The 15,476-nt window shown below is 34.5% G+C and overlaps 1 pseudogene; it reads left to right on the top strand.

Moving 5' to 3' along the window:
* The first annotated feature begins 350 nt into the window (after positions 1–350).
* LOC111310511 (uncharacterized) lies at positions 351–14,199 on the top strand (annotated as a pseudogene).
* Positions 14,200–15,476: the final 1,277 nt, after the last annotated feature.

Genomic DNA, 15,476 nt, shown 5'->3' with positions numbered 1-15,476 from the left:
AAATATTTAATTCATTAATTTCTTTACATAATTTTTTATTTATGATCTAATTGTTTGTAGTAATCTTTTAAACTCATTTATAGAATTTAAAATTTGATTGATGTATAAGATATAATTTTCATTTAAAATAATTATCATGATTTTTTTAACATTTGATTAATAATAAGTGCAAACTAAAGCTAAAATTGTCCTTTAAACGTAGAAGACCAATAGTCATCTAACAAAAATAATTTAAACGCAAAAGATCTGTTGGTCTTAAAGTTATATTTTTTCACTTGATGTTTCGCACTAAAATGCTATTGTATTTTGCATAAATACCTAACCATGCTAGCCAATGTAATTTAGAACAATTAACAAAAATCCTTTTTGAACTATCCAAATCATGTCATCTTTCTTAATACCATTCAAAGTCATGTTCTTCCTCATACTTGTCCTGCTTCACTTTTCCTCTGTTTTTGCTTCTTCATCCTCCATTGCTGCACTTATAAGAGGTAAAGAAGCGGAAACTCTGCTAAAATGGAAAGCTAGCCTTGACAACAACACCCAAACTTTGCTCTCTTCTTTGTGGGTTGGAGACTTCCATTGCAGTTGGGTTGGAATTACCTGCTACAAGACTGAAAGCATCACCAATCTAAGCCTTCCAGATTCTGGGTTGAAAGGTACACTTCATAGTCTTAGCTTTCTTTTCTTCCCTAAGCTGATGAGGCCTGACCTTCGCAACAACTCACTGTATGGGCCCATTCCCTAACACATTGGGAACCTTTCCAAGCTCACCTTCCTTGACTTGCAATACAATAACTTTTCGGGGAATATGCCATCCGAAATTTGCTTATTGAAAGGTCTTGAGTTGATTTCCTTGGCAAGTAATGAGATCAGTGGTTCCATTCCATTAGAGATAGGGAGGCTGAGTTCAGTTTCCGAGATTTATTTCTTTGATAACTATCTACGTGGTTCTATCCCTGCTTCCGTAGGAAACTTGACCTACTTATCTGTTCTCCACCTCTATCAAAATATGTTTTGTGGATCGATACCTCAAGAAATAGGGATGCTTAAATCTCTCACTGACTTTGAGTTGATTCATAATAATTTCTCTGGTTCAATTCCTGCTTCCATAAGAAACTTGACCAGTTTATCCACTCTCCACCTTCACCATAATATGTTTTCTGGGTCGATACCTCAAGAGATAGGGATGCTTAAATCTCTCACTGACTTTGAGTTTAGTCATAATAATTTCTCTGGTTCAGTCCCTGCTTCCATAAGAAACTTGACCAGTTTATCCAGTCTCCACCTTCATCATAATATGTTTTCTGGGTCGTTACCTCAAGAGATAAGGATGCTTAAATCTCTCACTGACTTTGAGTTGAGCCAAAATAATTTCTCTGGTTCAATCCCTGCTTCCATAGGAAACTTGACCAACTTATCTTTTCTCTACCTCTACCAAAATATGTTTTCTGGATCGATACCTCAAGAGATAGGCATGCTTAAATCTCTCACTGATATTGAGTTGAGTCAAAATAATTTCTTTGGTTCAATCCCTGCTTCCATAGGAAACTTGACCAGTCTATCCACTCTTTACCTCGATCAAAATATGTTTTCTGGGTCGATACCTCAAGAGATAGGGATGCTTAAATCTCTCACTGACTTTGGGTTGAGTCAAAATAATTTCTCTGGTTCAATCCCTGCTTCCATAGGAAGCATGTCGAAGCTTATGATGATATATCTTCACCATAATCATTTATCAGGGCCAATTCCTTCAGCGCTTGGCAATCTCACTCATTTGCAATCATTACAATTAGGAGATAACCATCTTAGTGGTCCATTACCCAAAAATTTATGCAGGGGTGGACAACTCGCAAATCTTTCGGCTTTCAACAACAATTTGACGGGTCTTATCCCACCAACTTTGAAAACTTGCAAAAGCTTATTCAGTGTTAGGCTTGAAGGAAACTAGTTGACAGGAAATATATCAGAAGCTTTCGGTACATATCCTAGTTTGAATTATATTGCATTAAGCAACAACAAATTTTATGGCGAACTTTCGCCAAATTGGGGGCAATGCCATAGTCTAACAAGCCTACGGATCTCCAATAATAACATTTCTGGAAAGATACCACCTGAGCTGAAGCATGCAACTCAATTGCACGAACTCGATGTCTCTTCAAATCATCTCATTGGTGAGATTCCCAAGGAATTGAGAGCATTGACATTGATGTACAAACTTTTGCTAAGTGGTAACCAACTTTCAGGCAAAATTTCACCAGAGATTGGAGTTCTTTCAAATCTAGAATATCTTAACTTGGCATCAAACAATTTGAGTGGACCGATTCCTAATCAACTTGGAGAGTGCTCAAAGTTATTGGACCTGAATTTGAGCAAGAATAAACTTGGAGAAAGCATTCCATTTTCAGTAAGCTACATAAATGGCCTTCAAAATCTAGATTTAAGTTGGAATTTACTTATTGGGGAGATACCACAGGAACTTGCAAAATTACATTCCTTGGAAATATTGGACCTTTCTCACAATATGCTCAATGGTTGCATCCCAAATTCTTTTAATGATTTGAAAAGCTTGACTGTTGTGAATATATCTTACAATCAATTAGAAGGCCCTATTCCTAACATTAAGGCATTTCATGAGGCTTCATTTGATGCCTTAAGAAACAATAAGGGACTATGTGGTAATGCCACTGGACTAATGCCTTGTGCTGTCGGTGCTACTAGCAACGGTCATAGAAAAAGCAGCAAAATCATCATTTTCATTGTACTTCAACTCTTTGGTCTTCTTCTTTTGCTCTTTGTCATGGCTGGAAGTTTCCTTATTCTTTGCCAAAAGAACCAAATCAGAAAATCCGAGTCAATCGAGGCACAACTTGGAGATTTTTTCACATTGTGGGGATATAATGGAAGAATACTCTATGAGAACATTATTGAAGCCACTGAAGATTTCAGCTCCAACAATTGCATTGGTTCAGGAGGCTATGGTGCTGTTTATAAAGCTGCGCTACCCATTGGGGAGGTGGTTGCTGTGAAGAAACTTCACCAATCTGAAGATAGCATGATTTCCAACAACTTGAAAGCCTTTGAAAGCGAGATTCATGCTTTATCAGAAATAAGGCATCGTAACATTGTGAAGCTGTATGGCTTTTGTTCACATCCAAATAACTCATTTTTGGTTTATGAGTTTGTAGAAAGGGGAAGTTTGAGAATGGTGTTAAGCAACAAGGACGAGGCAATGGAGTTGGATTGGGAGAAGAGGCTAAATGTTGTAAAAGGAGTGGCCAATGCCTTGTCTTATATGCATCATGACCATTCACCACCTATAATTCATCGAGACAATTCCAGCAACAATGTTCTTCTGGATTTGGACTATGAGGCTCATGTCTCAGATTTCGGCACAACTAGGCTTTTAAAGCCTGACTCTTCTAATTGGACCTCACTTGGCGGTACTTTTGGGTACATAGCTCCAGGTATTTATTGATATCTTTTTTTAAGATACTTTAAACATGTCATTGTCATAACGTCTAGATCCGGGGATCTATCGCTAGACATTGACTTTTAATGGAGTCGCCACCAATCTTTTTTATCTAGGTGCGATTGGCCACCTAAAGAATCTGTCCTTTCAGGGAACACCTAAGTTTAAGGGTCCCTAAAAGAATAGGTTCAGGTCACAAACCATAACAGGGTTCGGGAGTTCGGTTACGTGTGAGGAAGGTTATAGCACCCTCACAACGCCCATCAAAAGATGGTACCAGCTTAAATTTGTGTTATCCAAAAGCCTTTAAAATTTTACGAAGTAATTAATTGTTGAAAATTATTCTCAATTGACTCTAATACTTTTAGCAGAAAATTGAGAAAATTCTCTCACCTCAAGAGTATGCAAGAAAAACTACTGTTTCACTTACAGAGGCTCTGTCGTCGGATTAGTTAAAGAAAAATCAAAGTCAAAATCAAAATAGGAAGGAAGGAAAGAATGATTGTTCTTGTGTGGGGAAAATTGATACTTTCAACTTTTCCTCAAAAATACTTTTTTGAAAATTTATTTTTAAGGAAAATTGATACTTTCAATTTTTTCTCAAAAATATTTTTTTTTGGAAATTTTGATTTTTATTTAAAGAATAATAAATAAAAAATAAATAAAAAACAAAGAAAAGTAACGCAAAAAATAAAAATAAGATAAAGATAAAAAATATTAAATAAATATAATCTAATAAAAATAATAAAATAATAAAACAAATAAACAAATAAATAAATAAAAAATTCCAAAAAAAAAAAATGGAGCGGCTCGGTTATCGGCTCGGCTCGGCTCAAGGAAGAAAAACGGCTCGGGGGAGCGGCTAGGGAGCTCGGCTCGGCTCGGCTCGGAGGGGGCAGGGCACGCGCGGGTCAGGAATCGGGTCGACGCTCGGGTCGGGTCGGGTCACGGTAAAACGCGCGGATGCTCTGATTAACTTAAAGCCAAAACGACGTCGTTTTGGGAGGGTATAAAAGGCAGTTCCCTTCGTTTTTCGACAGACCGCTCCTCTTCTCTCTCTCTCTTCTTTCCTTTTTCTCTGCCTTCTCTCTAAAAGCTGAAGAACATCGGTGCCGGATTCTGGAAAATGTCACCGGAATCTGGAAAATTTCGTCGGATGTTCGCCGGAAGTTGGCCGAAAAATTGGTCGGTTTCTGGATTTCTCGCCGGAAACTGGGCATCTCGCCGGAAACTTCAAATTTGCTGGAATTTTGGCCGAAAAATTCAACTCTTGCCGGAATTTTTGCCAGAATCTGGAAATTTCTCAGAAATTTCCAGAAAAATTTTTCACCAAAAATTTCTAAAAAATTTTTCTTACTCCCAGAACACTCCTAAACTTTTCTTAGCTTCCTATACGCCTCCTTTTCTCTCAAATCAGTAGCTTTGCTTACTGTTTTCTGTCTGTGTTTGCATCTGTTCCAGGGGTCCTTTATATAGGGATTGATCAGGAGTTCCTGATCAATCCCAATTCCTCCTTGGACGAGAATTCAATCTTTGAATCCAACTGGACTCTTCTGATTGAATTCCCATTCCTAGTGGGATTCTTCAACTTCAATCTCAGCCCTCCAAAAATAAAAATCAAATAAAAAAATAATAATAGATAATTAGAAAAGAATCAGATACGGATCAAGAAAAGAGAAAGAAAAAAAAATAATTAACAGATAATTAGGAATACAATAAGATAAACTAAAAAAAAATATTACAAGAAAAAGAGAAAAAATAATAATAATAAAATAATAATATATATATAACTATATAAATACAATACATATAAATATTAATAGAAAATAAATAAATAAATAAATAAAGATATACATATATTAATATATAATAATAATAATAATAAATAATAAAATACATAAAATACAAAAGAAGAAGAAAAAAAAATACAGGGTTACAATTGAATTGGGCCTTACCCATTTGGGCCAAGCCCAATTGATCTGGGCCTGGACCCAATTGGGTGTCACAGCTGCCCCTCTTTGCACATTTTCTGTGAAACAGAAATTGCGCAAAGACGTAGACACCCAATCAAGACTCAACTCAACGTTGTCACTTTTTGTTTTTTTGTTTTTTTTATTTTTTTGACCAAAGCTCCTCTAAACAGAGGCTCAACGACTTTGAAAAATAAATTGCTCCTCTAAACAGAGGCACCACGACGAGGCACCACGACTTTGGAAAGTAAATTGTTCCTCTAAACAAAGGCACCACGACTTTGGAAAAGTAAATTGCTCCTCTAAACAGAGGCAACCGAACTTTGGAAAGTAAATTGCTCCTCTAAACAGAGGTACCACAACTTTGGAAAAGTAAATTGCTCCTCTAAACAGAGGCAACAAACTTTGAAAAGTAAATTGCTCCTCTAAACAGAGGCAACTGAACTTTGGAAAGTAAATTGCTCCTCTAAACAGAGGCAACGAAACTTTGAAAAGTAAATTGCTCCTCTAAACAGAGGCACCACGACTTTGGAAAGTAAATTGCTGCTCCTCTAAACAAAGGCAACGAACTTGGAAAAATAAATTGCTCCTCTAAACAGAGGCAACGAACTTTGAAAAGTAAATTGCTCCTCTAAACAGAGGCAACCGAACATTGGAAAGTAAATTGCTCCTCTAAACAGAGGCAACGAAACTTTGAAAAGTAAATTGCTCCTCTAACAGAGGCACCACGACTTTGGAAAGTAAATTGCTCCTCTAAACAGAGGCAACGAACTTGGAAAAATAAATTGCTCCTCTAAACAGAGGCACCACGACTTTGAAAAGTAAATTGCTCCTCTAAACAGAGGCAACGAAACTTTGGAAAATAAATTACTCCCTGACAATCATGTCCAAAGGAGTTGAAGGTTGTGTTTGGAGGAATTTCAGGAGATTATGCCCAAAGGTCTTACAAATCAATCCTGATACTAAAAGACATCCTATTTCAAGGATTAGGAACTTACCTGACAATCTTTTTTTCTTTTTTTTCAATTTTGCAAAGTATCTCCATATCTGTCTTCTTCATGTGGGATGTTGGAACACCCCTGCTTCTTGAATTTATACACTATACTTTCCTGAAAGTAGTGTATGCTATGCAAATGCATATGAATTTCAATGCATGCTATGCAAATGTCGGCCAATTAATTCCTGTTCAATGTATGGTACTCAAGTTTTTCAAGCTCTTTTCTTAGGGATCAAGCCCTTTGATTCTTCAGAGATCCAATTACACTGCTCTTCTAAGATCGAACCAGTGTAGCTCTCAATTGTCTTTTCCACTCACATTCTTCTTTGTTCAGTTTCTCAATGCTTTGGAATAAGCTTCATCAATCGATCATCACTTGACCATCATTCAATGAATTTCTCAGCACTAGCAAGTTTCAAAACAAGTTTCATCCACCATCACTGGGTCATTGCCTCAGCATTAACCGTTCGAAAACAAACTCTGTCCAGTGATTGTTCTCATCATTCAATCATAACATGCAAGTCATATCAACCAATTCATCCTTGTACTCATCACTTGGTTATACCACTTTTCAAGATTTGCTCCATTATATTCTTCATTTGATCACCTCATATATCTTTTCAAATCATCTCCTTTAGGTTTCTATCATTTCTTCATCATCTTAGATTTCTATTCAAATGAATGTAAGATTCTTTTAAACACATATTCATTCATTCATTATCATTTCAAATATTGACAAATACAATGCAATCAAGCATTTTCTCAATTCATTCTAGGGGTGTAACAATAAGAGAACACAGGGTGAATTATGGTAAAGATAATCAATGAAGATCTGTTTTGGTACAAAGCAAATGGGAATGAATTGGATACATGTCATTGGGATGGATGGTATGTCCAAATGATGAATATTCAAACAATTTTCAACATTAATCTAGGATTTTTTTTCAAAAACTCATTTCATTTACAATTGAAGTCATCTTGAGCTTGGCGAACTTTGCCCCCAGTCCTTGAGGGATCTTCAGATGTCTTTGATCTTTCATTCATGTGAGCCATTTGACCTGGATCTTTTTCTATCAAAATCAACCCTTCAGGTTTTCAATTTGAATCTCCTTTTTTCATTTTTTCCTTCTTTTTTTCTCATTTTTTTTTTTTCATCATCTTTTTTCATCCATTGTTGATATCTTTCATACGTCCAACTTTAGAGCATGATTTCATTGCTTCCTCATGAGCATACCTTCGCTCAACATATGATCATTCAAGTTGAGTATTCACACTTGATCAAAATGAACTTTTCAAGGTTGTAATGTAGGCCAAGGTGAAGGGTCATAAAAAAAATAGATATAATAGGCTCAAAACATGTATTAAAAAGGTTCAAAACCAAAGGATCATTTGATATAGCTTGGCATTTTGCCCCACATCATTTCACTACTTTTTCTTTCGTCACACAAAAGATTCTCATTACTTTGCCCCAAATCATGTGTGGCATTTATTTTTCTTTTGCTTTTCTTTCTCTTTCCATCTTTGAGACCTTTTGTGGTGTTTTTTGTTTTTTGTTTTTTTTTCCAAAAATTACCCTCCAGTGTAGAGGGTGATCCTTGGTTGAGGTTCTTCAAGAAAAAAAAATCATGATTGGCTCAAAAGGGGTAGCAATAAATGGTTTTTCTAATGGTAAAAGAAAGATGGCCATTTTTCATCTCAATTGTGAATACCTTTCTTGAACATCATCTATTAAACAAAGCTCATGAATCTGTATAAAAGATTACATATCTTCAAGACATATCTCTTTCACATCCAGTAACAGCTTACTTTTTGCTCAAATCATCTTCTCATATTAATGTGGATGAGTTCTCAAAATTAAATCTCAGAATTACTGTTATCATTGTCTAAATATTCATCATCTGAAATTTAAGAATGGGAATGTGAAGTTATGAAAGGTAACAGGGCATAGAGTAATGGTCAAGTGAGAGAGAAAAATGTAATGAAATGCATTGACTTGCTTTTATTAAAATGATAACAAGTGAAGTCATATTGCAAAAAAGAAATCTAACATTACTTGAAAAGAAATATTAAAATGAAAAAAAAAACTTCAACCCGCCTTATCTCCATTAAAAATTAGTCCCTATATGATCAGGTGAAGAAATCCCCATTGACATCTTGCCCATCAATTCATTGTGACTCTTCAGATCCTTTCTGTTCTTGACTTTCACTCAGTACGCTAACATGAGGTGTTGTTGCTTTTCCCTGATCAAAACTTACCATTCCATCATTGATCAACCGTTGTACCTTATACTTTAAAGCAGTACAATTTTTAGTAGAATGGCCAGTAATTCCATAATGGTAGTCACAACGGGCTGTAGGATCATACCACTTTGGATAGGGTGGTTTAAGCGGCTCCACATGGCTGGAGGCAATCAAATGGCTATTATAAAGCTCTCGATATAACTTTGTATAAGTCATAGGGATTGGATCAAATACAGGTTTTTCTCGAGCAGTCCGTTGTTCTCGCGAGCCACTGGCTGGGTTAGTAGGGCGGATTTGGGTTCTTACAGGAGCTTGATTGTTAAGGCGATAAGTGGATGAATAAGATGGTTGAGGAGCTAGCTGGTATGGGTAGGATGAGGTATTATTCACAGCGGGATAGTATGGAGAGTAGCCTTGGGATGGATAGGGTTGATAACCCCTGAATTGTTGTCTATCAAAGCTCACAGCTTGAGCTTGAGCTTCTTTCTTTTCTGATGCCTTCTTGGTTTCTCCTCTTTTCAACTTGCCATTTTTTATGACACTTTCAATAATTTCTTCAGAGATCACCATGTCAGCAAAATTCTTTGTTGCATTCCTTATCATCTTTTCATAATAGGGAGGTTTCAAAGTGCTAACAAACAGCACTGTGGTCTCTTTTTCTGTCAGAGGAGGTTGTACCTATGAAGCTATATCTCTCCATCTCTGGGCGTACTCTTTAAAAGACTCGTTTGACTTTTTCTCCAGATTCTGCAAAGATAAACGATCAGGAGCCAAATCGATAATGTGTCGATATTGACTGATAAAGTCATATGCCATATCGCTCCAAGAGCGAATGCGAGTTTTGTCCAGCTGAACATACCATCTGGCCGCAGAGCCAGTAAGACTGTCTTGGAAAACATGCATCAATAGCTTTTCATCATGTGCATGAGCTGCCATCTTCCTGCAATACATGGTGATGTGGGTTTTGGGGCATTTTGTACCATCATATTTTTTAAATTTTGGTACTTTGAACTTATGGGGGATAACTACATCAGGAACTAGGCAGAGCCCAGCAGCATCAACTGACCCATAAAAGCTAAATCCTTCCACAGCCCTTAGCCTTTGCTCTAGCATGCTAATCTTGGAACTTTCTTCAGCTTCCACCTTCATTTTTTCCTTTTCTTTCTCTTTCAAATCATCTAGATCAGGAATTGGTTCTGTAACTTTTTCAGTGAATACAGGATTTATATAGCTATTATACTGCCATGGGTTGAAAGCTGATGGCATTCCAGGATATGCGAAATGTTATGGCGGGACCTCTTGAGCAGACTGGGCTTGAGGTGGGCCAAAACTTGGAGGGTACAAAGGGTCAGCCACATCTTGCTGGCTTGTATTTCCTTCAACTCCTTTTCCTTTATTCATGTTATTAAGAGCCTCCAGAATCTTACTTAGTTCACTTTCAATCTTCTCTTGAGCTTTTTCTAGCTTTTCAAATCTATGAGAACTTTCCTCCTCTATTTGCCTTGCTTTGGATCTTGTGTTGTATGGATGAGCAGGGTTCCGCTAGATGGAGCTATCCTGGGACCTTGAGTACCATACTTATGATTAGAAATGTTATGTTGTGCCTTATGTATGATGCTTTGATACACAAATGAAATGTACATTTTTCTGAATGAAATCTAGTATGAAATGAATGCAAATGATTGTGTTAAAACATGATCATGAAAACAACATAGTTAGTTCCATGGATGAAATGAAAGTGATGCTGATGCATAATGTTACATATGATAAAAATAATACACAAAGTCAGACAATCAAAATGATTAGATAAACACCCTTTTTGTGTCCTAATTTCAGGGTATATCTATCATTGGGTAGAAAGGGCTCTATCCTAGGCTTAGACACTCTTAAGGTTCACTATATGCGGTTTTAAGGTCAAAGTCTAAAGGTCCTCAAATTGTTCCTTACATCCTTGTCCATCACAGACTAGTAAGGCACCCTAATCCTCACCCATTACAGGCTACAAGCGGAAAAGGTTTAATTTGAGTGGGAGTATTTCGCTAGCCACTGCGGAGGCATTAGACCTCACGAAAGCAATAGGTACTTTACTCCCTCTTAGAGGGACGGAGCTCGGGTATAGAGCTCATGTTATGCACATGCACGTGAATGACATAATTAACAAGGTAAATAAACATGAATGAATAATTACACATATATACAAAAGGGTTCAATTTTATTAGGCTTTTGGATAACACAAATTATTTGTTGGCCTGACTCTCAAAGTCCCCAGTGGAGTCGCCAAGCTGTCATAACGTCTAGATCCGGGGATCTATCGCTAGACATTGACTTTTAATGGAGTCGCCACCAATCTTTTTTATCTAGGTGCGATTGGCCACCTAAAGAATCTGTCCTTTTAGGGAACACCTAAGTTTAAGGGTCCCTAAAAGAATAGGTTCAGGTCTACAAACCAAAACAGGGTTCGGGAGTTCGGTTACGTGTGAGGAAGGTTATAGCACCCTCACAACGCCCATCAAAAGATGGTACCAGCTTAAATTTGTGTTATCCAAAAGCCTTTAAAATTTTACCAAGTAATTAATTGTTGAAAATTATTCTCAATTGACTCTAATACTTTTAGCAGAAAATTGAAAAAATTCTCTCACCTCAAGAGTATGCAAGAAAAACTACTGTTTCACTTACAGAGGCTCTGTCGTCGGATTAGTTAAAGAAAAATCAAAGTCAAAATCAAAATAGGAAGGAAGGAAAGAATGATTGTTCTTGTGTGGGAAAAATTGATACTTTCAACTTTTCCCCAAAAATATTTTGGAAATTTATTTCTAAGGAAAATTGATACTTTCAACTTTTCCTCAAAAATATTTTTTTTTTTTGAAATTTTGATTTCCAAGGAAAATTGATACTTTCAACTTTTCCTCAAAAATACTTTTTTGGAAATTTATTTTTAAGGAAAATTGATACTTTCAATTTTTCCTCAAAAATATTTTTTTTGGAAATTTTGATTTTTATTTAAAGAATAATAAATAAAAAATAAATAAAAAACAAAGAAAAGTAACGCAAAAAATAAAAATAAGATAAAGATAAAAAATATTAAATAAATATAATCTAATAAAAATAATAAATAAATAAATAAATAATTCTAAAAAAAAAAATGGAGCGGCTCGGTTATCGGCTCGGCTCGGCTTAAGGAAGAAAAACGGCTCGGGGGAGCGGCTAGGGAGCTCGACTCGGCTCGGCTCGGAGGGGGCAGGGCACGCGCGGGTCAGGAATCGGGTCGACGCTCGGGTCGGGTCGAGTCACGGTAAAACGCGCGGATCCTCTGATTAACTTAAAGCCAAAACAATGTCGTTTTGGGAGGGTATAAAAGGCAGTTCCCTTCGTTTTTCGACAGACCGCTCCTCTTCTCTCTCTCTCTTCTTTCCTTTTTCTCTGCCTTCTCTCTAAAAGCTGAAGAACACCGGTGCCGGATTCTGGAAAATGTCACCGGAATCTAGAAAATTTCGTCGGATGTTCACCGGAAGTTGGCCGAAAAATTGGTCGGTTTCTGGATTTCTCGCCGAAAACTGGGCATCTCGTCGGAAACTTCAAATTTGCCAGAATTTTGGCCGAAAAATTCAACTCTTGCCGAAATTTTTGCCGAAATCTGGAAATTTCCCAAAAATTTCCAGAAAAATTTTTCACCAAAAATTTTTAAAAAATTTTTCTTACTCCCAGAACACTCCTAAACTTTTCTTAGCTTCCTATATGCCTCCTTTTCTCTCAAATCAGTAGCTTTGCTTACTGTTTTCTGTCTGTGTTTGCATCTGTTCCAGGGGTCCTTTATATAGGGATTGATCAGGAGTTCCTGATCAATCCCAATTCCTCCTTGGACGGAAATTCAATCTTTGAATCCAATTGGACTCTTCTGATTGAATTCCCATTCCCAGTGGGATTCTTCAACTTCAATCTCAGCCCTCGAAAAATAAAAATCAAATAAAAAAATAATAATAGATAATTAGAAAAGAATCAGATACGGATCAAGAAAAGAGAAAGAAAAAAAATTAACAGATAATTAGGAATACAATAAGATAAACCAAAAAAAAATATTACAAGAAAAAGAGAAAAAATAATAATAATAAAATAATAATATATATAACTATATAAATACAATACATATAAATATTAATAGAAAATAAATAAATAAATAAATAAAGATATACATATATTAATATATAATAATAATAATAATAAATAATAAAATACATAAAATACAAAAGAAGAAAAAAAAATACAGGGTTACAATTGAATTGGGCCTTACCCATTTGGGCCAAGCCCAATTGATCTGGGCCTGGACCCAATTGGGTGTCTACAGTCATTATTCAATTAAAAGTGTTAGTTTGTGTGCAAATTGATGCATTAAAACAAAGTCCAAGTAGTATCACGATTGTAACTTTTCAAATTTTAAGTATCAAATTAAGAATTTTACTATAATTCAAGTATCGAATATGTAATTAATCTTTGAAGTTTAACACTTAATTTTTCAATATTCAATATATCAACTGATGAGCTAAATGTGAAATTTTGTTAGAACCTATGAATTTCAATTTTCAAGTAATCTTCTAAACATTTACAATTTCTTTTCAACATTATTTTATAATCTTCTCAATATTCTTTATTCTTACATTATAGTGTATTGATAAAATATATTTCTTGCTTAATAGACCACATTGATTCGATATATTTTTCTAAGCAGAGTTGGCTTATACATCGAAAGTAGATGAGAGATGTGATGTTTACAGTTTTGGAGTTCTAATAATGGAAATATTTATGGGGAGGCATCCTGTTGATTTGATTTCATGTTTACCATCGTCATCATCCGCATCGACATCGACATTGGTACCAAATGAGAACCAACAAATTTTACTTAAAGATGTGATAGACCAACGTCTTTCACCACCGGTAAGACAAGTTGCAAAGGATGTTGTCTCTACCACAAAGCTAGCATTTGCATGCTTGAATGGCAATCACCAACTTCGGCCAACCATGCGACAAGTCACTCAAGCCCTTACTCGTCAATCGCTTCCATTGCCCAATCCATTCTCAATCATAAAATTGGGAGAATTGTGGGATCATGAAGTTTGCAAGGGCTAATATTAAGGTGCTAATAATTTGAATAATAATTCTAAGCACGTGTATTTACTTTCAATTTATTTTTTTCTCCTTTGTATTGAAAATGTTTAAGCACTTTTATAATAAAGCTTTTGTAGTGAATCGGCTGTAATATAGAATATCTGTGTTTAAACACTCAATTTGTATGTTTAAAATTCTCTATTTCTAAAATATAACTAATGGTTAGTCGTAGAATTTGACTTTCAGTATCAATTGTGATATTCTCTTGTAGTACCAATTTGCTATAGTACTTTTGCTTTGGAATGCTACAGCAATTTTAATATCACTTTTTTATTTGTTTGAATAAATAAAGAATACAATTGGTGAGTACACCAAACTACAATAAACACAACTTCACACAATAATCTTTTGATTTTACTATTTACTGGCCATTTATTCTTATACACATTATTTCCCACAATTTCATCTTTCTAACTTTTCTTCATTCCCTACCTTTTAAATCACTCAAAATTTAATTGTAATTGTATTGAGTACACTTAAAATGGATTTGAGTGATGATTTTAAACAATATAACTTCAATTTGCACTTTTTGTTTACTAAAATGCTAAAAAATGTTGTAGTTTTCTCAAATTTCTCAAATAAACTTTTCTCTTTTTTTTTTAATCCAATTAAAAGGATAAAACATTACTTTTATTAAACTAAGTCTTATTTTATATGAAAACCATTAAAATTTATTATTTTTTCCATGTCAATGGTAATAATTGTTTTTGTTAAATCAATGTCTGCTTTGCAAAATATAAATATTTAAGTTGAGTTATCATTTACATAATATGTAATGAATGGCTCAGGCCACATTAGCATCCAAAGAGCTTTTTTATTTTCAAATATATGTTATGTAAATGTTGGCATCATAGAAAGAATTACGACATCTATATTGATCTGGCAAGAAATAATTTTTCTTTGTTTACAATTTTCATCTAAAAAAAAAGAGCTTACTGGAACAAAATTATACTGTAAAAATTTAATTAGACAAAAATAATTTTTTAAGGACTTAATTAGATATAATAGAAGAATGGAGGCTTATATGAAAAATTCAAAGGCTTATCATCACAAAATATTTTTCATTTTTAATATTTGATTAAAGCTGGGGCTTGACTGTAATTAAATATAATCTAAATTTTCAATAATAATATATAGCCAACAAAATACAAAACGTAATTATTAACAAAAATACAAAACATTTGTCTTCCAAACTAAAATTATAGTTGAATTTAGTCCAACACGTTTTTAAATTAAATATCAATGACTTTTCATAACCTTTTTCCCATTTTTTTATATAATATGGTGAAGGGTACTCTTGTTTTATTTATTTGGAGAAACGATAGGCTTTGAATAAAATTAATTGCAAAAAAAAAAAGAAAAGCTAATTCCACCTATAATTTTTATTGCAATTTTGTAATTAGCCAATTTAAAAAATTATATAAAAGTCCACCTTTTAAAAGTGTGGGTTCTACGCAACTTTTTTATGAACTCTACACAATACTAAAAAAATTATATATATTTTAAAATTATTATGGTAATTTTTTAATTATACAAATTATTTTAAAGTTGTTATATCCATTTAATATTTGGATTATTATTTTATACAGTATTTTTTAAAAAATCATTATCGCTATTAAATAATTAATCAATTTGT

This window comes from Durio zibethinus, chromosome 19 (genome assembly GCF_047325235.1).
Source record: "Durio zibethinus cultivar Kanyao isolate XHJ-2024 chromosome 19, ASM4732523v1, whole genome shotgun sequence".
NCBI lineage: Eukaryota > Viridiplantae > Streptophyta > Magnoliopsida > Malvales > Malvaceae > Durio > Durio zibethinus.
This window is presented reverse-complemented; position numbering and strand designations above follow the sequence as displayed.